An 11,069-nucleotide genomic window follows, 5' to 3' on the forward strand; every position below is an offset into this window, starting at 1 on the left:
ATGGCTTTGTTAAAAATCATTTTAAAAATATGGCTTTGTACATTTATCCAGCTCCTGTCTTCTCCACATGGATATCTTGGTTTGAATCTCAACCAGTGAAAATGTGATGCCAACTAGCTGTGTTGGCATTTGAACTTGCAAACCACAGTTGCCAAGTTCCTTATTTTCCAGGAGAGATCTGAGTTAGAGAACGTCATTTGAAGCCCAATAGTTTAGCTTCCTCACGCAATGAGAGCCCCTGTAGATAGTCCAGGCAGGGAAATCAGCACCACAGAAAGGCTAAAAGTTCATTTGTTCCAATTGGCTATCCAGGAAGTCCTTGAGTTATGACCGTAGCGGAGCCTGCCTATGACAGTTGTAACTCCTGACGGTTGTAAAACCAATTTTACGACCTTTTCTGCGGCAATGGTTAAGCAAGTCGGGACATTTTTTTCAGCAAATCGACAGTTGTTGATTGAACCAGTGGTTCATTGTGGGCATGATTTTGTAGCATAATCATAAGTTAAATGCTCTTTTGAGCAAAATTGTCATAAAACATGATCATGTGATGATGGGACGCTGCAAATGGCCATAAACGCGGTTCAAATTGCCAAGTGCCCAAGGTGTGCTCATGTGACCACTTAGAACTTAGACTTAGAAAAACTTTATCGTCACTTTGTGCACTCATCGGCATACATTAAAGTGAAATTTTGTTGCATACAGATCTCAAAGGGTCACCACTTCCAATATACACTACATAAACATGACAAAATAAATAAATAAATACACAATTATGTGTATGCCCATATATATTATATGACACAGAGAAACAACACCATCTTGTCTGGATCTATATGGTAAGAAAAATATTGCGAGTTTACCAGACAGCTAGCATAGGGTGCAAAGCTGTTACAGAACCTGGTAGTCCTGCTTGAAATACTAAATGAAAGGCAAGGATTACCTGTAATAAAGATGGCATTGATGGAGATATCCAGGATATGCCTACCACTAGAGCTTCTCTCACATCTTCAGGGTAGGAATACAGCCTTGTCTTTGATCCCCAAACCTTCCATGGTGCCCGTTCTGTTGCTGTTCACACAACCCACCTGGCCACACACACAGATTACCACAATTCTGAGGCAAGCTTCTAATTTGTGCACTAGCTCTTGTCCTGGATGTGGCTGAATTACCAAGCTTTCTCCTGGGTCTGAATTCATGGTGCCTTTCTAGATTTCAAGAGTTACACAAATCGTTAGATTCCTGATGCCGTGAATATTTTACCATTATGCAGAGTCTGTAGAGCAGAGGTCTCATTCTCGCGGCCCGCGGGCCAATTGCGGCCCGCAGGACGATATCCTGTGGCCCCCACCGTGATATGAAAGTATAATATTAGTGTATAATATAAATATAAAGTATAATATAAAGTATACCGTATTTATCGGCGTATAACACGCACAGGCGTATAACACGCATCTTCATTTTAAGAGGGAAATTTCAGGAAAAAAAATTAAATTTCTAAATAAAAACTTTGAAGCAAAATAAGGGTAGCTCAGAACTTTTTTTTTTATTAATATTATTACCACTTATAAGGTAAATCAGTGGTCCCCAACCTTTTTGTACCAGGGACCGGTTTCAAGCAGAAAATTTTTGCAAGGACCGGGGGGAAGAGAAGAGAAGGAGGCTTCGCTCTCTCGCTGCTCCACCATCCAAGGAAGAAACTGCTTCAAAGAAGCGGGGGCTTTTCCTGTCGCCGCAGCTATTCGGCGCCCGTTTCACCCCCACTCCCACCCCGCTTCAATCCACAGTGTCCCATTCTGCCTGCCTGCCTGCCTGCCTTAGTTTCTGGTTGTTTGGGAGCAGCTTCGGCTGAGAATAATAACTATTCGCCTCTTTTACTCAGCCGAAGCTGTTCCGATTCAACCATTAACGAAGGCAGGCAGGCAGGCAGAACGGAGCACTGCGGGCGGGCGGGCGGACGGGGTGGGGGTGGGGGAGAAACGGGCGCTTCAGGGAAGCTGCGGCGACAGGAAAAGCCCCCCCCGGCTTCTTTGAAGCAGTTTCTTCCTGTGCTGGTGGAGGAGCGAGAGAGCGACTGAGAGAGCTGACCCAGAGAGAAGGACAGACTTCGGTTGCTTCCTCCCTCCCCTTCTTTCATTTGTGTCCTTGATCCCCGATCCCAGCAGCATTCACCGAAGGTGAAGAAAGCCGCCATTTTTTTAAAAAAAAAATTCTTTGCGGCCCGGTAGAGAGTGCTCCACGGCCCGGTACCGGTCCGCGGCCCGGTGGTTGAGGACCCCTGAGGTAAATAATGCAAAATAATGCCCTCTGCTCGCACCGCCCGGCCTCCGCTCGCACCGCTCGCACCGCCCGGCCTCCGCTCGCACCGCCCGGCCTCCGCTGGCTTCTTAACATTATATCGGCGTATAACACGCATACATCATTTGCCCCCTATTTTCAGGGGGAAAAAAGTGCGTGTTATACGCCGATAAATACGGTATTATGCGGCCCAGCCTCACCCAGACTCTGCCTCCAGTGGCCCCCAGGTAAATTGTGTTTGAGACCCCTGCTGTAGAGATTCTCAGTCATCCAAAGGTGCTTTTTTCAGGAGGCAATTGGACTTACTTGGTTTTTTTTTTTTTTTTGAAGATGTTTCGCTTCTCATCCAAAAAGCTTCTTCACCTCTGACAGGATAGTTTATCTGATAAACCTGCAAGTGCTGATAAACCTCCAGGTGACCTCAATGACTCTCTAAAAGAATGCAAATGACCAGCTGTCTGCAAGGAATATAAATCCTTCCACTCCCCACTATCCTGTCAGAGCTGAAGAGGCTTCTTGGATGAGAAGCAAAACGTCTTCAAAAGAAAATCAAAGTCCAGTTGCCTCCTGAAAAAGCACCTTTGGGATTACCCAAAAAGATGGATGGATATTTTTCATACCTGAATGTGTGGTAATTAGATTATTTTCCCTGAATTTTTACGGCACTCCTATATAGTTGTCCATTTCTTTGTAACAGTTATTGGCATTTGACCATCCTTCATGAGTCAGCGAAGAATATTTCCAGATGATGAAAAAGGAAACTGCTTTGAACTGCAGTGAAGAGGTCAAACTACCTTCTTGAGAAAATACGAATGCTCTGAATAACTCTTTACTTCTCTACTGCTTACATCACAACTTGGACATTTAGTGTACACAGACATAATACAAGACAGCACAGGACCTGAAGCTTATACCAGTACAGGCATAAAATCTCATCATAAAACTCAAAAGTTCTAGGTGGATAGAAGGGCAAATAATTACCAGCATTGAAGAAGTATTTGAAGATTCAGCTTAAATGGTAACAGTCAGAAGTGGTATTCAACCAGTTCTGACCAGTTCTGGAGAACTGGTCATGGAAATTTTGAGAAGTTTGCAGAACTGGCAAATACCAACTCAGATTGGCCCTGTCCCCAACTATTCTCTGCCTCCCGAGTCCCAGCTGATCGGCTGAGTCTTCTTTGGTTGCCCTGCACAGGAGAACAGAGCTGGAAAGCAGGTTAGTGGGGTGGGGAGGGAATGGGGATTTTGCCGTTTCTTTCTCCCGCCATGCCCACCAAGCCCACAGAACCCCACCACTGGCAACAGTCCATCATAAATATGGCTTACTGAGGAATTCTTAGAAGAAGGGGAAGTTTGGGAACAGTTGGTTTGATGAGAGAGGAAACATGCTTTGAAGAATTTCCCCAAGAAAATCCAAAGGGGGAAAAGATGATTAAAAGCATGTTCTCGGAAATAGCTTTTGGATAACTGAAATTCAGGAAGAGGTTCCGCGTGTTACTAGTTTATATAAATAACTAGGTCATTGTTATTTCTGTTGGCTTTAATGCGGGACAGGAAATAGCAATGAAGGAAGCAGGAAATGGGTGCGTGTTGTGGTCCAGCTTTTGAATAGAATCTGAAAATAGCGGAATTCTGTCCAGGAATCCGGTGGAGAATGAAGATGAGGGAAGTGGGAGAGAGAAAGAGAGAAGAAAGAGAAGGAAAAGAGAATGAAGATGGGGCAAGTGGAAGAGAGAAAGAGAGAAGAAAGAGAAGGAAAAGAGAATGAAGATGGGGCAAGTGGGAGAGAGAAAGAGAAGAAAAGGAAAAGAGAATGAAGATGAGGGAAGTGGGAGAGGGAAAGAGAAGAAAAGGAAAAGAGAATGAAGATGAGGGAAGTGGGAGAGAGAGAAGAAAGAAAAGAGAATGAAGATGGGGCAAGTGGGAGAGAGAAAGAGAGAAGAAAGAGAAGGAAAAGAGAATGAAGATGAGGGAAGTGGGAGAGGGAAAGAGAAGAAAAGGAAAAGAGAATGAAGATGAGGGAAGTGGGAGAGGGAAAGAGAAGAAAAGGAAAAGAGAATGAAGATGAGGGAAGTGGGAGAGAGAGAAGAAAGAAAAGAGAATGAAGATGGGGCAAGTGGGAGAGAGAAAGACAGAAGAAACAGAAGGAAAAGAGAATGAAGAAGGATGTGAGAGAATAAAGAAAGGGTACATTTTCTGGAAGAACCTCTAGATAGCCAACAATGGAAGGAGTTGGAAATGTCAGTTGTAAAGCCCAGGTATCTTTCAAGTTTATAAACACATTTTATATCATTCATCAGAATCTACAAATATAAGAGAGTCCTCAACTTACGACCACAATTTAGATCCAAATTTTCTGTTGCTAAGGAAGACAGTTGTTAAGTAAGTTTTGCCACATTTTACCACTTTCCTTGCCACCGTTGTTAAGTGAATCACTGCAGCTGTTAAGGTAATAACATGGTTGTTAAGTGAATCCAGCTTCCCCATTGACTTTGCTTGTCAGAAGGTCGCAAAAGGGGAATCACATGATCACAGGACACTACAACTGTCATAAATATGAGTCAGTTGCCAAAAGCATTCTGAATTTTGATCCCATGACCATGGGGATGCTACAGTGGTCGTTAAGTGTGAAAACTGGTCATAAGTCACTTTTTTTCAGGGCCATTGTTGACTTTGAACGGTCAGTAAGTAAACTGTTATAAGTCAAGGACTACCTATAACTTTAGAAAAAAGCCCTTGGAATGCAGTACTCTGTCATATCAATGGAGGATTTGAAAAAAACCTGCACAGAGATAGAGTAGATTCACAGGAAAACACGTTGGTCTTGATGAAACCAGAATCAGAATTTATTTTGGATTAATTGCAGAAATAATAAGCACAGGAAACTTCAAGGCTTCGGGATGGGGTGTGAATCCACACCTTTGAGACTTTTGGTCAGATGAGGGTCTGTTTGGAACTATTTTACCTCAAAGGTGAAAAAAAAAGGTCAATTGTCACCACTACAATCTTTCTCCTGTTGTAGTCAGTGGTGGGATTCAATTTTTTTTCACTACCGGTTCTGTGGGCATGGCTTGATGAGTGTGGCGTGGCTTGGTGGACGTGGCAGAGGAAGGATACTGTAAAATCTCCATTCACTCCCCACCCGACTAACCTGCTTTCCAGCTCCGTTCTCCTGTGCAGGGCAACAAAAGAAGACCCAGCCAATCAGCTGGGACTCAGGAGGCAGAGAATAGATGGGGGGCAAGGCCAGTCAGAGGTGGTATTTGCTGGTTCTCTGAACAACTCAAAATGTCCGCTACCCGTTCTCCAGAACTGGTCAGAATCTGCTGAATACCACCTCTGGGTAGAATAATCCATTTTCATCTATGTTATAGATGTGTATAAGGAAGATGCCAAGCTGCGTCCACGACAACAGGCATTGTCGGGGCAGCACAAGTAACACACAGTGTAACACTTCTGCCACAGGTCCAAGGAAGGAAACCTTTGGGAGGAGGTCATGCTGGAAATCACCTCCCAACGTCTTAAGGAACTTCTTACAATCGGGAGATTCCAGTGGCAGCCTTCCAGTTATTAAAACCAAACAGACTTGGCTATTTGCTTTTGAGGTGGGGAGAATTATAAGACAGGTCATCCCAAGCAACAGAAAAGGAATACATGTTTTATAGATAAATTATAATAATAGAATAACAGAGTTGGAAGGGACCTTGTAACTCATCTAGTTACAAGCTAGTTCTAGCTCAAGCAGGAGACCCTACAGTCATACAGACTGTATGACTGTAACCTTGTCATTGTATCCTTACAATTTGTATTGACTGTTTCCTAGTATGATTTGATTGCTTATTTGTACCCTATGACTATCATTAAGTGTTGTACCTTATGATTCTTGACTCTTGACGAATGTATCTTTTCTTTTCTGTATACTGAGAGTACTTACATCAAGACAAATTCCTCGTGTGTCCAATCACACTTGGCCAATAAAGAATTCAATTCAATTCAATTCAATTCAATTCAATTCAATTCAATTCTATTCTATTCTATTCTATTCTTCTGTTCTGTTCTGTTCTATTCTATTCTGTACCGAAGACAAATTCCAATCACACTTGGCCAATAAAGAATTCTATATCTATCTATCTATCTATCTATCTATCTATCTATCTATCTATCTATCTATCTATCTATCTATCTATCATCTATCTATCCCATTTCTGACAAGTAGCTGTGTAGTCTCTTTTTGAAAGCTTCCAGTGATGAAGCTCCCACAACTTCTGAGGGCAAGCTGTTCCATTGGTTGATTGTTCTCACTGTCAGAAAGTTTCTCCTTATTTCTAGGTTGAATCTCTCCTTGTTCAGTTTCCATCCATTATTCCTTGTCTGGCCTTCAGGTGCTTTAGAAAATAGCTTGACCCCCTTCCTCTCTGTGGCAGCCCCTCAAATATTGGAAGACTGCTATCCTGTCTCCCCTGGTCCTTCTCTTCACTAGACTAGCCAAGCCCAGTTCCTGTAACCGTTCTTCATATGTTTTAGTCTCCAGTCCCCTAATCATCCTGGTTGCTCTTCTCTGTACTTTTTCTAGAGCCTCAACATCATTTTTATAGTGTGGTGAATAAAACTGGATGCAGTATTCTAGGTGTGGTTTTACTAAGGCTTTATAGAGTATTAACTTCAACGTTCCAGAGTCTGTGAAGCAAAATCCTTGTTCTGAGCCTCCTGTCCATCAGCTTTGGCTTGGTTTGAAATCCATAAGGATAAAAAACCCCGCAGCCATCCCCACAACCACTTGGCAGCTGATTGGGAAATTATATGCCTGACCATTGGAGAGACATTCCTCCCAATGGAAAGAAACCAATAGTTGCCTACAATAATTGTTATGTGTTATGTTCAGATGCTGATCCATAGGCTAAGACTGCTGCACATTAACCAACAGGTTTTTCAGGCTACTGGGGTTATTCCCTAAAGCAATATTTTCCTTCATGGGGACTTTGATATCCACCGGGCTTCTTCAAGAATCCACAGGTGGTCCTCAACTTATGACCAATCACTTAACTGACCGGTTGAAATGATAATGGACCTCCCTGGCAGTATTTATGACTCAGTTCTGCTGCCTTCCCCCCTGCCCCAGTCACATGACTGCACATTTTACCATGTTTTTGCCCAAACCTGGCATTTATATCCAGTTTTTAGCGAAACAGGCCCGTAGTGAACCATTGGTTTGCTTAACTGCATGCTCGCTTAAAAAAAATCACAGCTGTTGCTTAACAACTGCCACAAAAAAAGCTCATAAAATTGTGTCAGTCATGTGGGTGACCTATTTTACAACCATTCACGACTTACAACTGTCATGCGCAGGCTCCAGGATGGTCATAAGATGAGGACCTTATGTAGATGCAGGTGAAATATTTCCTTCAGGTTCAGTGGGTCTCGTTTTGCTGGAATCAATTTACTATGCTATTCTGGAGTTCGACGGAAATTTGCTCTGGATTTCTCTTTGAGAATAGACTTGCAGTCAGGATCACTTTCCATCAAGAGTTTTATTAGAATCAGTTGAGTGGGCATGGTTCCAAATTAGAACTCTTGACATCAAAAAGTTTCTCATGTTTTATATACTTTTGCATGCTGGTGTGTACTACTGTTTTTACAACTTATCATTTTTTATTACCATATATAGTAAGTCAATCATCCCCTCTTTCTAAGCCGTGCGGCATACATGTCCCTCTTTAAATTTTCCTTGCGGCACATTTACAGAAGCACATGGCATTCAGCAGTTTTAAATATTTCCTTCTCCAGAGGATTGCTCCAAACATGGTGTTGCATTGAGCTCCCTCATTTCTTGAACTATTCCCTACCAGCATCTTGAATTGCTGTTTGCAGCCATAGAGACATTTTACTTTTTGTATATTGCCTTCCAACTCAGTGGTGGGATGCAAACATTTTTACTACCGGTTCTGTGGGCGTGGCTTGGTGGGCATGGCAGGGGAAGGATACTGCAAAATCCCCATTCCCTCCCCACCCCACTAACCTGCTTTCCAGCTCCGTTCTCCTGTGCAGTGCAACAAAAGAAGACCCAGCCAATCAGCTGGGACTCGGGAGGCAGAGAAGAAATGGGGGTGGGGCCAATCAGAGGTGGGATTTGCCGGTTCTCCAAACTACTCAAAATGTCCGCTACTGGTTCTCCAGAACTGGTCAGAACTTGCTGAATACCACCTCTGCTCCAACTCTTTGTTGCAAAGCTCAGAGTCCAAGGAGATCAAATAAGGAAGAAGCAGGCATTGATTCAATTTTCGCTTTTAAGCATGCACACCTTTATTTTGATTTTTCTTTTCCTTTGTTTTTCTTCTGATATTTTTTTAAATATATTTTTCTAGTTATTTAACTATTATAGTTATCAGATCAAGGTTAAAGCTCCACCTGCGCCACGAAAGCCAGATAGGTGAGTTTGAACTAATCACTTTTTCTCACACCAACCAACCTGTTGTGGGGAAAATAAGAGGAAGAAGGTGTGTTAAATATGTTCACCACCTTGAGTTATCTGTAAAAACAAGAATGAAAAGAGCATGCCATTTTACTCCCTCACATTGTGCTCTTTCCAAATATCCCTTTACCTGTGCAAGGAAAGGAAAACTTCTGCCCCATGGTACTATGGGAAGAAAGAAGTTAGCCTGAAGTCTATTTTAGAACAAACTGGAAAATTATAAACTGAAGAGTTCTGCAGTGGTTTCTTTCAAAGAGGAAAATACAGAGGGAGAAAGGAAGGAAGGAAGGAAGGAAGGAAGGAAGGAAGGAAGGAAGGAAGGAAGGAAGGAAGGAAGGAAGGAAGAAAGGAAGAAAGAAAGAAAGGAAGGAAGGAAGGAAGGAAGGAAGGAAGGAAGGAAGAAAGAAAGAAAGAAAGAAAGAAAGAAAGAAAGAAAGAAAGAAAGAAAGAAAGAAAGAAAGAAAGAAAGAAAGAAAAGGAGGGGAGGGGGAAAGAAGGAAGGGAGGACATTCAAGCAAAAGATTCAAAATGTTTCTTCCTGAACTTCTTCTCTACAATAAGTATGAACTGAAATTTAATTTATTCAAGAAGGAAACTAAGCTTGGAATTCTCCATGAATGATTCTTCCCTTCCTTTGTTTCATTCATATTTGCCCAATAAACTTATTTTCTATCTGGAAATTGCACTTCATTTGTTTTCAAAGGGAATTGCTCACTAATATCTACCCACATGCAAGTATGCACCATTACACAGCTGATTAACTCTTGTACTTTGGAACTGGCTGCCCATATGTTGAGTTCTGGATTTTGGCCTTTGGATAGGATGATGAAGTCCATCCTCCTTCTGGATGTGAGCCAAAGGGAACCATCCTGGATAGGTTGAAAGCCCAAGAATTCTGCTGCTGGAGAGAGCAAGAGGTTCAACTTAATTGTTGGCAACTTCTCATGATGATCTTTTGTTGGGGTTGGCCAAGAGAGTGGTCCTCCCCCACTCACTCACACGTACATAGTGAGCAGGTTGATAGGAGACCTGTCCGGAACAGTGCTTCTCTACCATGGGAACTTGAAAATGTGTGGATCTCAACCTCCAGAATTCTGGGAGTTGAAGTTCCCGCATCTTTTAAGCTGCCAAGATTGAGAAACGTTCATTCAGAACATCTGGAGGAAAAACATCTGGATCCAGGTAACCCTGAGGGCACAGATAAACCACCAAGTGGCCTCAACAACTCTGAGAAAGAAGGCCATCGACCCACATGACTGTGAGGAATATAAATCCTTTTATTCACAACCATTCTGTCAGAACCAAAGAAGCTTCTTGAATGAAAAGCAAAACATCTTCTAGAAAAACAAGCAAGTCTTGGTTGTTTTTTGGAAAAACACCGTTGGGACAACCATGACCTGGATGACTGAGAAACTCCATAGACATCTGGAGACAACCACAGAAGAGATGATTAGATGTGAAAGATCAATTGTCCACTCTGAATCTGGCTAGGATTCAAAGGGGTCAGGGAGGCGGGATTATTAGGGATGGTGGCGGAAACTGTCAAATAGCTGAGATTCTCTAGGACTGCAGCAAGTTGTAGTATCTCTGGAATCTAAAAATAAAAATTCTCTGATTGCAAGCCAGAAGCAATTCCTCCATTTCACAACCCTCCGAGAAATGATATTAATCTCTCATGGGGCATCCTGGAAGGAAGGAAACTGCTGTCTGGATTCATCCTTCTAAGAATGAGAAAACATAATGGAAGAGGATATCTTTTTAACGTTGCTTCTAACCAAGAGTTCAAATTTCAGGAAAGTTTTTAGCGAAGCCATCTCACTTTCCAGATTCATGTATACAATTGTGGCTAGGCACTTATAAGGCTCTCAGAAGGCAGGATTGTGGGGGAGATGTCAGAATTTTTTTCCCCCTCTCTGTCGAGGGGCTAAAAAAAATATCTGACGTCTACCTCACAATCCTTTCAGACAAACCTTTATGTAACTGGATACTGGATTTCCTTATTGACAGGCCTCAGTTTGTGCAAATATGGAGAAAAGCTTCCAATGCCATCTCCTTGAGTACAGGTTCCCCACAGGGCCATTACTGTTCACCTTCATGACCCACGACTGCTGTGCCAAATCTGCTATGAATCCTATTGTGAAGTATGCGGATGACACGGCAGTGGTGGGTTTTATCCGGGAAGGCCATGAAGATCTTATAGGGAAAGAGGTGAAGGTTGTGGTGGACGGGTGCAATAAAAGTAACCTGGTTCTAAATGTTAATAAAACCAAAAAATTGTTGTAGATTTTAGAAAGGAAAGTCATAT

This window comes from Notechis scutatus, chromosome 2 (genome assembly GCF_049901735.1).
Source record: "Notechis scutatus isolate UNSWTSFEM ecotype Mainland chromosome 2, rNotScu1.2, whole genome shotgun sequence".
NCBI classification, from domain to species: domain Eukaryota; kingdom Metazoa; phylum Chordata; class Lepidosauria; order Squamata; family Elapidae; genus Notechis; species Notechis scutatus.